Raw genomic sequence first — 18232 nt, 5'->3', positions numbered from 1 at the left:
TACTGGACAAACACTAATCGAACGATGTCGAGATGTCAATTGAGACGTGTTCATATATCTAGTCGATTTCGAAAAAGCTTTCGACAAAGTACAGCACCAAAGAATAGCAAAAATAATGCAGAACACAGAATTAGATGATGAAGACGTGAGAATTTTTATTGCCAATAGACCAACAAAAATCGAAAGAAACACCTATAAATCGTAGAGTAGGAATGGATTTTCCCTTTACTTTTTAATATCTATTCAGAAGAATTGTTTAGAGATGCATTAGAAGACGTAAATGAAGGCATACTTATTAACAGAGCACTTCTGAATAATCATAGATACTCAGATGACACAATACTCCTTGCGGACAGCAGAGAAGGACTACAGATCTTGGTTGCTCGCATTACCCAATACTGCGAAAGGTATCGAATGGCACTGAATACAACTAAAATAAAAATCATAGTGGCAAGCAAGAACAAGATTGAGGAAGACAGTGTTTATGCTAAAGGAAAACTTTTAGGCAGGGTGCACAGATATCAGTACTTTGGTTGCGAACTAAATGAAGAATGGGATAGAAGTACGGAAATAAAACGGCGTATTGAGATAGCTAGAAGTGCTTTTACTAAGATGAAAGCAATATCATCCAATAGAAAACTTAACATTGAAATTAGAACTAGAGTATTCAGATGCTACGTGTTCTCTGTCCTGTTGTATGAAGTTGAGGCCTGGACAATTACAGAGGCGACAGAGAAAGAACTCATTAACTTTGATATGTGGTGTTATCGAAGAATGTGGAAAATATCTTGGACACTACACATAACAAATAAGAAAATGTTACGAAGAATGAAAAAATATATAGAAATACTCAACACTATAAAGAAAGGAAAAATGTGCTACTTTGGTCACATACTAAGAAACGAGAAATACGATACACGGAAAGGTGGAAGGCTAAAGAGGACCTGGGAGAAGACGCACGTCCTGGCTGAAGAATCTATGGAGCGTGAAAAAGTCAATAGAACTTTTCAGAACGGCTGCAGATAGAGTGAAATGTTATGATGCATGCTAACACAAAGTTTGTTATTTTAGTTTTTGGGCCCAAATTATATTTTTCTTGTCATGCTTGTTCGAGAGAGACCTTCTCTAAACAACATGGTCAACCATAGCGATTAATATACTGCTGTAAGTGTCCGCTGCTATGAAAACTCAACATCTCCCTGAACTTTTATTCCATTACACATTCCAACCAGTACCTAAAAACTGCAACTGCAGTAGCTGCATTCGACAACCATCCCGTTAACTACAATCAACAAGCTGTCCGGCTGACGTATCTCCGGAGACATGTGAAACCAGAAATAGTAGTCCAAGCATTTATTCTCAGAAGTCAAGGTATTCATTAATTACCATAAAACGTTCGATTCAGTAAAACGACAAGCTGATGGAGATATTAACAAATATTGGAATAAATACCTGTGATCTAAGAACTATCTATCAGGAGAATCCGATGATATCACAATCAAGCGTCGGGTCTGACAGGGATGTATACTATCAACTCTTCTGTTTAACATATACCCTCAGGAAATCTTACATGAAGCAGTAGAGGATGTTGAAGCCGGAATACGAATTAACGGAGAAAGTATCAATAACATCAGATACGCGGATGACACTGTGGTATTCGCCGACAGCTTTGAAGCCCTCCAGGAGTTAATGAATAGAATTACAGAAGTGAGTCAGAGATATAGACTTTCACTCAACATTAAGAAAACAAAATGTATGATGATCTCTAAGAAGGAACAGAAAATTGAAAGAATCAGTGCGAATTATCAACCAATTGAAAGAGTGAAAACATGCATTTACCTTGGTATGAACGTCAATGAAAATTGGGATCATTCCCTAGAAATTAAATGTAGGATAGATGAAGCCAGATCTGCATTTTAAAAAATAGCTAAGCTGTTCAAATGCTAAGCTAATTGGGCAGGCCATGTAGCGAGAATGCATGACTCACGATGGACGAGTAAAATTACACAAAAGAGCACAAAATCGCAAAGAATGGAGGAGTTTAAGGAAGGCCTATGTCCAGCAGTGGACGTGATAAATGAAGGTTGGATGATGATGATGATTCAAATGCCATGATTTATCAGTAACCATAAAAATCAGCTTACTACGATGTTATATATTTCCTATACTATTGTACGGAGTTGAGTCGTGGACTCTCATAAATACTACCTGCAAGAAGATTGAAGCTTTTAAAATGAGTCTCTATCCTCGAATCCTAAAGAGATCCTATAGCGACCACGTTACTAACCAGAACGTTTTATTAAGAATTCAAAACGGAAGACAGTTGTTAACCACAATAAAAACGGCCAAAATCGAATGCCTCGGTTACGTCATAAGGAACAGCTAAAGATATGGTTTGCTGCAATTAATTCTACAAGAAAAAGTAGAAGGAAACGAGGATCAGAAAGGAGAAGGATTTCGTGACTGTAAAATCTACGTTTGTAGTTCAACACAACAACCACAGATCTTCATTGTGCAAAATACAGATTGTCATGATGATCACCAACATCAGAAATGGATAGGCACTACAAGAAGAAGAAGTCAAAGAAATAATATTGCAGAGATAAAAGAACGAATAGCAAATTCCAGATCATCATTCATTTAGATGAACTCATCTTTAAAAATCTAGATCCCGGGATGGGTCAAGATTTCCTAATCTTTAGGATTTGAATAAAAAACCTTATTTTTTTCTACTATACACAGAACTTTAAACCTTGCTCTCAACGTTTGACAATCCTTCAAAAACATTCATTTCCTTTAAAAACAAACCAAAACATATCAAGTATCTTTCCTACTGGTCACCCTTAGGCACGTTTTGGATTAATTATCAAACAAAAATGTGGCAGCAGATGTTGTGACAGTCTATTACAAAACTGATTAGTTAATTTTTACGGGTCATATAAATGTTTGCGGTTCAATGATAAGGATAGTGCAATATTATGCGTATTACTGATAATGCGTTAAAATTCATTAACCAATATTTAGAATTGTTTAATTTATTTATTGACCGATCATTATGTGTAAGCAATTTTTATGTTTACCTATTGTACAATGAATTTTAAATATTTTAATAAATTAGCTGGAAAACCCAGATAACTATGAGATCTATGAACTTTTTTGGTTCTATGAGGTTATCTTATACAAAAATGGTTGTCATGTATAAACGTTTTTGTAATACTTATTTCGAAAGTTGAAAATTTGGAATAAAAATGTTTATATTGTTAACCTTATACTTTGTGTTATTATGTTATTATGTTATTATGTATTCATGCTGAGGGGTTTTGGCATTTAAACACCACGCTTGCCAGGCGGGTTGGTGAGTTGGTTTGGGAAATTGGTAGGATAGTAGGTATTGGGTAGGAATGGGTTTAGGACATGATTTCTCTCCATAGGAGTTGAGAGACAATCAAGGCTCGGGTAGGGCAGGGTCGCATCCCTGAAGTAAGTCTATCCTCCACTGGGATTGTGGAGGAGTACTTACCCGCTACCAAAGTGAATACAAGCGGCCCAGTGTAGAGAACACTGGAAAGAACTGAGGGAGGCCTATGTCCAGCAGTGGACGGGATTGGCTGATTGATGATGATGTTATTATGTATTACGGTATATACAATGAACAATGTTTGTCGTCGTCGGATGCCATATGCAAAGCTATACATCAGTGATCAAATATTTAATTCTTTTCTATGATTTTAATACAATCAGAACAACCTATTAAGTCTGTCTATATATAGCAGCGGAATCTGGTATTCCAGCCCTTATGTTTCTTAGCCATTAGTGTTATTTTAAATTCTAGAGAAGTAAGTCAGAAGTAAACGTTGCCGTCTTATAAAAAGTGGACGTTCTGAAGATTTAAAGGCGCCGAAACTGATGCGTAAAGAAGTGTTGTGAATTGTATTCAGACTTTTAAGGTAGGAAGCAAATATGCAGAGAATGCTTCCGTAATCCAACCTAGAGCGGATTAATATTCTGTAAATTCTTAAGAAGACTTTCTCTTCTGCCCCCCATTGATCATGAGTTAGAGTATTTAAGATATTGATTCTATTTAGGCAGTTTGTTTTTGTGTTCTGTATCTGATCTCTCCATGTAAGTTTATTATCGAATATTACTCCTAATCATTTGTGTTTATCAACCACTTGAAGAAGAGACCCATTTAGGTGAAGTAGAGGAGGGTAAGTGTGATGTCTTCTAGAGAAGTTTATGACTTTAGATTTTCCAGATGAAAATTTGACTCCAATTTTAGTGGAACAGATATGAAGATTGTTAAGAGTGTTTTGGAGTGAAAAGCATGTGCTCCTTGTAACTTTACCTTGGCAATAAAGAACAAGATTATCTGCGTATATTGAGTGTTTTATTAGAGGGAGAACAAGAGAGTTTATACCGTTGATGCTAAGAAGAAATAGTGTAGGGCTGAGAACTGAGCCTTGGGGACTCCATTTTGTGAGATATGTGATGTAGATGTTTTTCCGTTTGCAACTACGTTGAATGATCTCTCTTGTAGGAAATTGTTTATAAAGGTGATAATATTACCCGTTAAATTGAGTTGCTCCAGTTTTCTAATAATAGCAGATCCGTTTATTGTTTCGAAGGCACTTTCTAAGTCTAAAGCAACTGTGATGACTTTATTTTTATTTGATATAGCTTGGGTTATTTCTGTTTGGATAAGTACCAGGTTATCCATCGTACTTCGATTGGGCCTGAATCCCGACTGTGCTGCATTTATCAGATTGTTTTCTTCAAGAAACCAAAGCACACGTTTATTTATCATCGTTTCTAGTAGTTTGCACATTGTGCATGTTAGTGAGATTGGCCTGTAGGCACTGGCAGCGTTAGAAGATGAATCATTTTTCCTGATCGGTATAATTAGCGACTGCCGCCAAAGACTCAGAAAGCTTTGGCTGAACCATATTTTATTGTAGAACGCAAGTAGCTTCAAGAAGGTTCCTGCCTGTAGATGTTTGAGAAAGATAGACCGGATGTCATCAGGACCTGCAGATGAGTTTTTCATTGATAAGATTGCCAAATTTAACTCTACTTCTGTGAAGGCGAGGTTTATTGGATTGGTTTGGATAGAGTTAGCTGAATACCTACTTTTAGCAACATATTTTTCATCAATATTGTTTTCTTTGCAATTATAATATAAATACAGTTCGTACATTTTTTCAATGCAAAGCTCTGTCCCTAGGTATTTTCTAGCACTTTATTCGGGGACATGCTTGCACGTTTTTTTGAATTTTAAAATTTGAACTGTATAATTAAGTTAATTTATGTTAGTACAGAACTATGAAAAACTACACTGCAAATCTGGGCGTGTTATTATATTTCTTGCCGCAACGATACTTGTATCAGTGACTCAGACTCAGACTGAGTGTGTTCGGAAAACTTCTAGTCTAAATAGCTAAAATTATATTTATTTCGTTTTATATAAGATATTCTCTCATATTCGCAATCGATTATTCGTCTTAGAGCGTCGACTTATAAAATATTGAAGAAATCGAATAATTAGCGCTACTCACTTAAAAATATTGATATAATTTTCTTTTTCGACCTTGAACGTAACACAAATCCAAAATCCGAAATTTACAATTGTGTCATAATTTCAGTAGCTCTACACAAGGTAACCCACTTCGCGGCACGCAATTTTCTCCACACATGCCTACCAAAATTACTTAACATGAGTTTGCAAATCTGCCACGGTCGCCCATCTGCTTGATATAAAATTCACATCTTATTTAAATTCACCAATTCGCTAATGGTTTGAGTAATTTTTGGCATTAGGTCTGTTATTCAATCGTAAAAGTAAATTAGTCAACTCTTTCGAAAAATTTACGAAAAATCATACTATTGGTTAATAAAATATACAATCCAATAAAGTATGTATATACTACACTCAAGCTTAGTCCAGTTTTATTAGCACTTAGTTGTCACATGCACGTTGATTTAAATAAAAAAATAAATAATAGTAATTTTTTTCTGCAACTAACTTGCAACTAAATGGAATTTTGTACCCCTAAATAGATTTTAAAACGAAACGATTTCGAGTAACTTTGCTCCATTTTGCTACAAAGTCTACCTGCATATTTTACCTCTAATTGCGATGTGGTTGTTTCCAACCACGGGATATTGTGTCATTTTGTAATTTTGTTTGTTCTGCCTTCTGCTGTAGAGCTTGTCTCTCTCGTCGACGAAGAACTGACTTATTTTTTCTTTAGTTTCCGTAACCTTATCCTTCGCTGAGACTGTAACTTCCAGTTTAATGACATCGATGTAGGTTTCTTTACAAATGCTTTTAAGTCAACACTAGATTTTTTAGGACCTGTGCAGTTTTACACCTATTGGCAAGATTGAACCTAGGTTCTAGCTCATGTCGACGTTGGAGAGATATTAAATATTGGGAATGCGTAAGGAGCTGGTGGGGAGGAATGCGGGAACATCATACACAATACCCGCAAAAGGTAAACGTATGGGCTGGCATTGTAAGAAATAAAATCATTGAACCCTACTATTTCGGAGGTAATTTAAACGGGCCAGCATACCTTCAGTTTTTAAATGGGTATCTCGTACCTACTTTAGTTAATTTATACCCCAGTACAATTAATCTTGGAGGTTTTGATAAAAGTTTATGGTTTCAACAGGATGGTGCTCCTCCTCATTATGCTTTAGATGTTCGAAGGTACCTAAACGAAATTTTTTCCAAACAGGTGGATTGGAAGACGTGGACATATTGAATAGCCAGCGAGGCCGCCAGACCTCAATCCTTTGGATTATTTTATGTGGGGTCATTTAAAGAATGTTGTTTATAAAACGAAACCTTCAAAAATTGGAGACTTAAAAACAAGAATTCGTAAAGAAATAAACAATATTTCTCAAGAAAGCATAAACAAGGTTCTACAAGAATTTGTACAACGTTTGGGTTACTGTCAAATACAACAAGGGCTGCAATTCGAATATTTAAGATTAAGTTATGTATTAATTACTGGATTACTTTCGAGTTATTTATTATAATTTGTTTATAATTTGTTAATATTATAAATCAATAAAAATTAATTTTCTAAGCGCATATCTTTCAAATTATATCCGATAGACCCCCAGTATTATACTTTTTTGGATTCAGCTAATTTTTATCGATCTAAAAATGTCCTAAAATACAGGGTGTTACGTTTAAAAAAAGAGCCGATGACGTCATCACTGTAATGTGTATCACCTTATTACACACTGTAATGTGTATAATGAAATTTTAATGTAAAATGTAAAAAACGACGTGTTTTAAATTTTTTGAATAACACTTTTCGTTTAGGAAATATCGAATTTATTCCATACTTTACGGACACACTGTATATTTATTACATGCTTATTTAAAAACAATATTTTTTAAGATCGAGTATTAAATTTACATGTCGAGTACAGTATAAAAAGTATATTCACCTTAATTAAAATTTATACCAGAAAATGCAATATATATTGATAGGCCAAATAAAAAATCTCAAGTAAGTGTTATTAACCCAAACGATACATATATCTATTATAAATACCAATTTAATATTTAATAACGTCAACACGCTATTCAAGAAGAATATTTTATGCAGACTTTCTTATTTTTTTCATCCTCTTATACTTAAAGTTTACGTATATTACAAACTGCTTGGCGTATATTAGACTAACTTGAAATAGTTTTAAATTAAAACCTAAAATGATACCATTTTAGATATATACCACAGTAAAGTTAAAATACCTTTTTTCACAATGTTCTTTTCGGAGTAAATAGTACAAAAAATATAATTGTTTCTAGAACAATGAGTAACTTATTTCTCATCTACACTAAATAAAGTTATCTAAAGTCTTACTCTAAAGATTAACGGGTACTCTATCACAATATTGTCTCCTTTTATTATATTACTTCATTGCATTAACTGATATGATTTAATTCTCTTGAATCATCTGGTTTGATTCGTTTTGTAAGCAGCTGGTCCTATCTTCATGGTTTTTAGCGTGCATAGAAATAGTACTGGTAACGATGTCAATCCCTAGGTCTTCGTGGATGTTACAGATGTTACTTGTACTACTTTGTAATGAACCAAGGGTCTAAATTATATTCCTTAGTACATATTCCAGTCGGGTTAGACGAAAAAACCTCTAACCTTGTATGTTCCGTTGGTTGGCGAGCCACAAATCTTCGAGGGTACATCGATGAGGACAGTTTCTGCATGTAAGAAGTTCCATAATCTGTGTTTCTCCACAGTCACAGTTCACATCATCTTGGTCGATTTTTCCCCATTTTGCCATGTTTGGTTTTACTGGAGCGACCCCCGTTCTTATCCTATTCATAGTTTTCCACGTTTTACAGTCTAGCTACTGACCGGTCCATTGAACCTGGGGAAGAGGAAAATACTCAGGCGGTTCATCCTGCACTGTTTGAAGGAAGCTTTTCCTAGATTTCAGTCGCTTTCGTATTGTTCGAGCTTTGTATAGGGCATGCCGCTCATCTGCGATCTGTTTAATTTTCTCTATGTGCTCTGCAACGCCTCTGTATATTAAGAGTTCTGCAAAACCCGCTGCTTTATATAGATTTGAGAGTGGCGTTGGTTTCATGCACCCCGTTACTATCCTGCATCATTTAGCGCAGTATCAACTTGTTTGGTGTGATCAGATCTGCCCCAAACGGGGCATGCATATTCAGCAGTTGAGAAGCACAGTGCCTGTGCCGTTGTTCTTAAAACGCCAGGACGTGCGCCCCATTTACTTCTCGTTAGCTTTCTAAGTATGCTGTTCCTAGTTGTTATTTTCCCTCTCTTTTTATGAGTTACTCCAAGATATATTGGTAAATTTTTGTGTTCCAATGTATTACCATTCCACGCAATTTAGAGTTTTCACTTGCCTTCCTTTGCGCGAAGGTGGAAAGCGCAGACTTGGGTTTTAGAGGGATTGGGTCTCAGGGAATTCTGCAGGTAGTACGCTGTCATTGTTTTTTAAGCAGTTTCGAGTTTTTTCTTCACTTCTTCAAAACTATTTCCTTAAGCACATATTTCAAGATCGTCAGCATAGAGGAAGTGCTTGGTTTCGGTCGGCATAGGTTGGTCGTTTGTGTTTATATTGAAGAGAATTGGTGCTAAAACACTTCCCTGTGGGAGGTCACTTTTTGGAACTTTCCACCTACTGACTTTACCCTCCAGCAACTTAAAGGTTTAAACTCACGAAGGTACTTTTTAAAAAGACCCTTTATTAACTTTTACAACTATACTGCACTGCTTTATTGATTGAAAATAACTGAATTTAATTACAATACTATTTCTTTTATATAAAAATTAAATGCTGACAAAACTGTTGATTGGGCTTGCTGACCTCCGGGGTTACTGCACCGTAATTTCTCCATCCCCTTGGGAAGTTTTGTGAGGGATGAACAAAACTGAAGGTATGGATTCTGGATCGGCTGTATCTTCTTCTTCGGTTGTCTTCTTTTTCCATATCTCTCGTAATTTGTAAACCAAAATAATGATAAGGGCTGTTGCCAGGATATATATTGGTGGTGTCCATAGATGGTAATGGTCCATTGTTTTTAAAGACACGGGTTGGAGTCTTTCTTCTTTTATTGTTGCTTTGGAGTTGATGTAAACTTCGTTGTTGGTTCTGAGCTCACATCCTGGGGGTAGTTCTATTAGAAATGTTCCTCTGCGTACTTCAATTTTGGAAGTAGAACAGTGGGTGGAGATTTTAGTAGCTTTTGAGAAAACAGCAATATAGTGAGCTTCCGATACTTTTTGGATAATTGTTGTGCTAATTGTGATCGGCACGTTTTGACATTGGGCGGCATCGTTGGATAATTTTAGGATTTGATTGATGCAGTCGTCAGTTTCTGTATTTTCTTGCGGGAACTTCTCTGGACAAATGAATTTCTTTGGTTCACTCCTTCTGCATGGAAGGTCCATGTATTGAAAAAGTTCTGAGTTAGAAGCTAAATATGGTCCAGGTGGAATAATTATTGTGTTATTTATGGTTGAAAATGTAAGATAAAGACTAGAGAATGGTTGGAGTAGTAACCATCTACTTCTACTATCTCGTAATATCTCATCAGGTCTTCTTCTTCGAGGTATGGTAGTTGAGAAGCTGGATGATGTTCTAGCATTTTCTGGATGATCCATCTTATTTCGTCTGGTTTTATAAATCCATTATGAAGAGTTTTGATTTTTGCGAATGTGATTGCTGTCTGTAGGTCATCTAATATTTGTATAATGGTTTGTAAGGCTAAATTCATCTGATCTAAAACGTTTCGAACTTGCATGTAATGGTTGAAATTAAATACGAATTGGTTTAAGTCTGTTCGGATTTTGTTGGTTTCTGCGGCTATTATCTCTTGATTGTGGGTTAGTAGTGTCACTGTCTCGTTATAGTTGTCCATTATTTTCTTATTAAGGCTTAATTGATTGTTAATGTTGTTAATAATATTTTGTTGATTGAGTTCAAGTGACTGAATTGCTGCATCGTATCTTTCTGCGTCTTCTTGATCTAAGTTTCCTGAGATGGATTTTATAATATTTCCTAATCCATTGATAAGACCTCTTTTATTTCTGGTTGCTGGATAAACTGAGTCGAGTTTCTCTTGGGCTGTTTTAAGAAGATACTGCAATGTTTTGTCGAAGTTCTGTAGACTGTCGAAGTACGGCTGACTTAGTCCATTTTCTATAGCTGTAGTTGTAGTTTGATATTGATATGCCAATGTTTCGATTTCCTGTGCTATTGGTTTCAATTGGAAATAGTGGATGAAATCATGGGTGCTTGTTTGGATTCTGGCTTCTCCAAGCTTAACTGGGAGGGTCCCTGGATTGTCTCGAAGGTCCTGGATTTTCACTTCTTGGGCTGTTACTGAGATACATCTGTAAAGTATTTTTGCGGTTAGTTTTTATTGGTGGTTGATGTTTAATATTTTTCTTATGCACCGTAGTATCTTGGGTATCAACAGTAACAGGATTGTTGTTTTGGACTATTTTAGGTGAAAATCTGGGGAGCAGTTTGTTTCGTTTTACTGTTTTTCGAGTGTATATTTTCGTGCTGGGTTTATATGTTATCGGAGAGTGTCGTTTTTCGTTTATCTTTTCAATGTTTTTCTGTTTGCTCTCTTGCAATTTCTTATTTATTTCTTTATACATCTCTTTTGTTTTCAATCTGTGCTCCTGTGTGTAATTATTTATCAGTGTTCTATTAATGTCAATATCGAATGGATCTTGAGCATCTATGTGACCATTAAGGACGTTGGTGGGCGTCTGTTTGGTAGCTGAGTGAATAGAATTGTTGTATGCCATAATGGCGTATAGCATCTGGTCTTTTATGTTAAGTGTTTTCTTTTTTTCTTTTAATATTCGAAGATGCTCGATGATTGTGGAGTGAAAGCGTTCGATCATTCCATTGGATTGCGGGTTATCAGGTGTTGTGTAGTGGATTAAGATCTTGTGAGTGTCCACGAATTCTTGAACAAGTCCATTTTTAAATTCAATTCCACTATCAGAAATTATCATATGTGGTAATCCATGGTGGGTGATGAATAGCAGGAATGCGTTTAAGATGTTAATCGCGTTTGATCCTTCTATTGGGTACGCTTGACCGTATTTTGAAAATGCGTCGATGATGGTAAGGAATTTTTGTCCTGCTGCTTGAAATGTGTCTACGTGAACAATTTCCAGTGGTTTCGTTGGTGTTGGAGTTAACATAAACTTCGGTTTTTCTGGATTTCTGTCGTATTTGTTTGTTTGACAAGTATCGCAGAGATTAATATAATCTTCTATATCCTTTTTCAACGTTGGCCAGTAATAATGTTTTCTGATTTGAATTTCTGTTTCATTAATTCCTCTATGATTTGTCTTTCCTTGGTGATAGTCTTGTACGATGGTTTTCTGTCTTTCTGGACTGCTTATATCTTCTAGTAAATTGTTACATTTTACAAGATCAAATGCAGAATTCTTGAATGTTTCTCGAAGTATGTGGCAGACAGACTGGTAGAGTTCATCAGTTTCGAATAGGATGGCATATTTCTTTTTTGTATCGACGTAGTTCTTGAAGAAATTAAAAATATGGTTTTTCAGGTCGTTTTATCTAGTTGGACGTGCATTCTTTTCTTTGTTAGGAAGCACTGTTCTGTTATAGGTTTTGCAGGATTGTAATTTACCAATTTGAATATGATTTGGTTGTTGTAACAGTTCAATGGTCTTTCGCTGATTGGAATTCCGAGTATTGGGTTTTCCTCTGTAGAATGTTGGATACCATCTGTGTTGTTGTCTTGTTGGTATAGCGATTTTGTTGGCTGACTGTCAATCTTTTGGTTTTCTTCTTGTAGAAGTTCGTCTATTACTTTCATTTCTTCTGCAGTTAGGCCGGATGTTTGTTTTTCTTTGATAATTTCGTCTAAGTTAACCATAGGATCTTCTTCATCTGGATCACATACTGAGTTTGGATGGTTGATCATAGATATGTTGTCATCTTCTTTTCTGGATAATAGACTGATTATTTCTTCTACGTGTTCGTCAATGGTACTTACTTCTTTAGTGTGGATTTCGACACGGGATAATGCATCAGCGTTCGTATTGGATTTTCCTTTTTTGTATATGACTTCATAATCGAATTCTTCGAGTTTTAGTCTCCATCTAACAAGTTTCGACTTCGGATCTTTTAAAGAGAATAGCCATTGAAGTGGTCGATGATCGGAGAGAATTTTAAACTTCCTTCCAAATAAATAAGGTCGAAAATATTTAGTAGCCCATACGATTGCAAGCATTTCCTTTTCGATGGTAGAATATTTAAGCTCGGTCTCGTTCAGTGTTCTTGATGCATATGCAATGGGTTTGTCTTGTCCTACAGGACCCTGTGACAGGATAGCACCTATAGCAAAGTTGCTTGCATCTGTGGTGAGATTGAAAGGCTTCGTAAAATCCGGATATTGTAGAAGTGGTTCGTTGGTTAGCAGGTTTTTACAGATTTTGATACAGTTTAGGAATTGTTCTGTGTGTTCTATCTTGGCATCTTTCTTTAAACATGAGGTGAGCGTTTTTGTTATTTTTGCGAAATCCTTAATGAACTTTCTGTAATATCCAAGTAGTCCTAGAAATCCTCTAATCTGCTTGGTAGTATTTGGTATGGGATAGTCTATGATGGCTTTAATTTTGCTTGGATTTGGTTTTATTCCTTCAGGAGTTACGACGTGGCCCAAGAATTCAACTTCTTTTTTTAAAAATTCGCATTTTTTGTCTATCTGTATCTTGAACCTAGTTTCTCGTAGTCTTTCAAAGATTTTCTTAAGGTTGACCATGTGTTCCTGAAGTGAGGTTGAGTATACGATTATGTCATCCATGTATACTAGGCAGATTTCTCCTATGAGTCCTTTAAGCACATTGTCCATTATTCTCTGGAATGTAGAGGGTGCATTCTTTACACCAAAAGGCATTCTAAGGTATTCATAATGGCCATTTTCCACGTTAAATGCTGTTTTCTGTATATCTTCCCCTGCCATTTCTATTTGGTGAAATCCACTGGCTAGATCGAGGGTGGAAAAGTATTGACAGCGTCCGAGTTTATCAAGGATGTCCGTGATATTTGGAATGGGATACCTATCGTCTATAGTCTTCTCATTTATCTTTCTGTAATCGACTACGATTCTCTATTTAATTTTTCCAGAGGCGTCTGGTTTTTTTGGTACGACCCAAATTGGAGATGACCAGGGTGATTGACTTGGTCTGATGATGCATTGGTCCAGCATTGATGTGATCTGTTTTTGAACCTCTTCTCGATGTACGTGTGGATATCGATATGATTTTGTGAAAACTGGGACTTCATCCGTTGTTCGTATGTGGTGTTTTATTTGATTTGTAAATGTTAAAGTATCATCAGGATTATGGAATATATCTGCAAATTTTCTGCATAAACGTCTGATGTGCATCTCTTCTTCTGGATTTAGATGATCTGTTCTGATGAGAGGATCGCTATCTATTCTTGTTTCTGTTTCCATTGGAATGATGTTCGAGGTATACAGGTGATATTCATGAAGATCTATTGGATTGCTTCTAACAGGATCGGTGAGTGCTACTTGAATAGGTTCATCAGTATTGTTGATCATTTCGGTCCAGGCTAGCTGATTGCAGGCTTCACTGAGAGTTTCTCTTAGAGTTGCCCCTTGTATTTCTTGTTTTGGTATAAGTATGGTGCCTTTTGTTTGTTTTACTGGAAGTCTTACTTGTGTGATTGTTCTGGGTTCCAATTGAATTGTATAAAATTGTGTTTTGTTGGTTTCATAATAAAAGATAGGGAGAACTGAGTGTGCTGTAGTTAGTGTGGATGCTAGGAAATTAAGATTTGCTTGTAGAAGTTTTAAGTTATCGAGGCCGATAAGACCATCAAATGTTTTATGGAATTTAAAAAGGTAGAATTTTAAATTAATATTAGAGTTAAATTCTGGGAAGATTGGAATTTCGGCACAATATTCCTGTGAATGGTTTTGAAATATTGAACTGACTACAAACGGTTCATGTTTGATAGGATTTTTATAATATTTGGATGCAGTTTCGGGGTTAAGAAATGATTTGGTTGCCCCTGTATCAAAAAGAAGTTTAAGGGGAGGATTTTTAATTTCGATATATGGAAGTTCTTTTTTATCTGAATACGAATTGAGTTCGATTACGTTTCTTCGTTTTCCTCTTGGAGTTTTGGAAAATTTACATTTTCTTCTTCGTATTGGGCATTTTGGTAATCTTCTACGTGGTAGTCATCTGAATATGCGTCCTGATTTGGATAGTAGTATGTCTGTTCTCCATAGTAGGCATCGGTATCGTTTTCGTCTTGTTGTTCAATATTGAATAGCTCCTCTACGGTGAACTTTGGGGTGTGTGGTTGCGGTTGCTGCGGCCTAAAGTTTCTGAAGCTTGAACCTCTGTTATGTCCCGTTTGGCGTGTACTTATAGACATCGGTGTTGGTTTGTACTGTTGTGGTGGTCTGCTTGCCCATGGGTTAGGTCTTAGAGTTTGTGTGTTTTCCATGAATTGTTGCCTTGGTTGTTGGAATCGAGCGGGTTGTATTGGCCATCTTGAGGTAAATGTTGGTCGGGACGGTGCTGGATTACTTTCGAAAAATGGTTGATGTAACTGTGGCCTGGGCATAGGTTGTTGCCATTGTGGTGGTGTTGTGAACTGCGGCCGTCTCTGGGGTTGTGTGTGGGTAGAATTCTTATTTGGCAATGAAAAATTGGTTGTTTTCTGCAAATACCTAATATTGTTTTCTTCTTGGATGAATTGAAGAGCGAAAGCAAGATTTGTAGGCCTCATTGATCGTATGGTTGATCCCATTGGTTCTCGTAATCCTGCTAAGAACGTAGTTAGGGCCTGTTGTTGAAAGAATTCCTTTTTGCTCCTCTTTACATCTGCATTGTCGGTATGTAGTTCGATGTGATTCGAAATTGTGTTTAAAAGTGACATTACTTTCTCGTGAAACTGTTGAGGAGTTTCGTTGGGTCCTTGCCTTAAGTTTACCATGTCTCTTGTAAGTGAATTTTCATTACGTTGATCGGCAAAGTTTTGAATTAGTATGGTCCTTATTGTGGGCCAATCTTTACACCCATATACGGAAATGATTTCTCGAGCTCTTCCTTTAATTTTATTCATTACACCTCGAGTTATCATGTGATTTTGGAAGTTATCGGGATTATTGTGATCCCAGAAATAATTAAGAAGCATTGTAGTAACTTCAATGAAGTTGTGAAGTTCATTAGGGTTACCATCGTAATCAGGCACGATGGAAAGATCTTTATTGACGTCGAAAACTAGAGCGGGAGCGGGTGCCAGGGCCATAGTATTTAATTCACTAGCGGGAGTAATAATTATAGATGGTATATCTAAGCTATTTAAAGTATTATCTAAAGAACTAACGTTGGTTTTTAAATTAAATTGAGAAGCTGAGTTATTTTGCGAAATAGAAGCAGCACCAGGTTCGATAATCGATTCACTAATAGTTGAAAGAGAATTACTAATTCTAAAAGATGAAGCTGTGAAGCAATTAAATTATGATTAGAAAAAAAATTGAATTTGCTTACAGATAAATGATGATGCTTGGGTGCATTTCTTTTCGAAGGAACTGGTTTCTTTTCTTCTTTCGCTTTCTTTTTATCGTCTTTCGTCATATAAATTGATTTCTACTCTTTAACTCTGGATTTTCGTTGACTTCTGGGGTTGAACGGCCGTAGTTTTCCTTGGAAGTTGGTTGGTTCGTAGCGGGTAAACGTTTAAGAACGACGAGGATCTTCTGTAGACTCTCCCACTATCTTACTGCACTGTGCCACTTAAAGGTTTAAACTCACGAAGGTACTTTTTAAAAAGACCCTTTATTAACTTTGACAACTATACTGCACTGCTTTATTGATTGAAAATAACTGAATTTAATTACAATATTATTTCTTTTATATAAAAATTAAATGCTGACAAAACTGTTAATTGGGCTTGTGACCTCCGCGGTTACTGCACCGTATTTAGCATAACGAAAAAACGTTTGTTTTGCAGTAAGGAATATACGACCTTACCCAGATGGTGGTCATAGGCTGCTGTTAAATCTACGAAAGCAGCCCATGTTATACGTTTTTCTTCAAAGCCCTCTTCAATGTGTTCTGTTAGTGCGAGGACTTGACCGGTGCAAGATTTGCCGGGTCTGAATCCTCCTTGTTGTGGGATGAGGTGCTTGTCGACATTTTTTTCTATTCTCGCGACTATGAGTCTCTCGTATAGTTTGAAAAAGTGACACAACAGCGAGATAGGTCTGTAGCTACTGGGGTTTTACTAGGTGCTTTCCTGGTTTTAACAAAGCTATTACTTCAGATTTCCTCAATGATTTTTGAATTTCGCAGGTTTTGCAGTACGAGTTATAAAATTGCAAGATCCAGTTTTTTTGCTTCTTGGCCTAGATGCTTTATTTGTTCACTGCATATATCATCCACAACTGCAGCTTTCCCATTTTTAACCTGTTCATACCGTCGTGAAGTTCTTTTAGCGTGAAAGGAGTACTTAGGTGGTTTGTCTCCGAATCCAATCTTCTTCTAGTGGAAAAGATTGGACCTAATCTTCTCCTTGTATCGGTTCGTAGTTCTTCCATTCATAAGGAGTTGAGCAGCGACTTGGTTTGCTGTAACCTTGCAAGGTGGTTTCTGTTCTTTTGGATCACCACTAAGTTTTTTTTACAAGGTTGCATGCTATTTTGCTACTATGTGTCATGTTCATTTTTTCCAGGGTCTCAATCCACTTTTCCTGTCTGGCTTGACTTAGCTGTTGGAGTAATAGTGCTCCGCAGTCAACCGTTTCTTGGCTAAAAGGGTCAGTGGAATAGAGGGTTTCGTATGTTCTCATTAGTTCTTTGCACTCGCTGGACATCTCGGGAACATATTGTTGTCTACATCCTCTGGAGATAGCTTTTCTAGACACATTTTTGAGTACTCCTACAAATTTTTCATAGTTCTTTACTTTTTTTGCCAGTTTTCCTTTTTGAAGTTAACAATTGTCTGACAATTGGAAAGATATTTATACCAATTGGTCTATGCTGAGTTTTTGGTATGGGGCTTACTACTACTATGGTACATCGGTCTTCGAGGTTGTTACTTGAAAAACAGATATCCGGGTTATATCCTCCATTCCAAACTTTACTCTGAAAAGATGGTGGAAGTTTAGGATCATGGATTAACGTGAGGCCACTCGTTTCGGTCCATGCTTTTACTGCGTCTCCATTTGCGTCTGAATCTGCATAGCCCTAGAGTAAACTGTGACTATTAAAGTCTTTTAGTATAAGCTGATTGGGTTGTGATTGGAGCTAGTTAGGGGTGAAAATATAAATGGCTGGCTTGGGGACTTGTATACCGAGGTTATTGTGCATTTTCCAATCTCAGTGGTTATTATCTCTATACCGCGTACATTTGTTGTTTCCACATATGAGACTATGGTTTGAGTTCTCACAAATACCGCGCTCCCATGCTTACTGTGTAGTATCTCCGCAATCAGTTTTATACCGGAGACTTTCGGTCTCGCTGCTGTTAAGTCTCTGTGTGTTTCCTGGATGCACAATACCTCACATTTCGTGTTATTGTAGAATTCTGATAAGATGTCTTGTTTGGCTGTAGTGATGCCCTCGATATTTATGCTCGCTACTGTCAGTGTTGGCTGTGAAAAGAACCGTTGTGGCTTGATGTTT

The sequence above is a fragment of the Diabrotica undecimpunctata genome, chromosome 5 (genome assembly GCF_040954645.1).
Source record: "Diabrotica undecimpunctata isolate CICGRU chromosome 5, icDiaUnde3, whole genome shotgun sequence".
NCBI classification, from domain to species: domain Eukaryota; kingdom Metazoa; phylum Arthropoda; class Insecta; order Coleoptera; family Chrysomelidae; genus Diabrotica; species Diabrotica undecimpunctata.
This window is presented reverse-complemented; position numbering follows the sequence as displayed.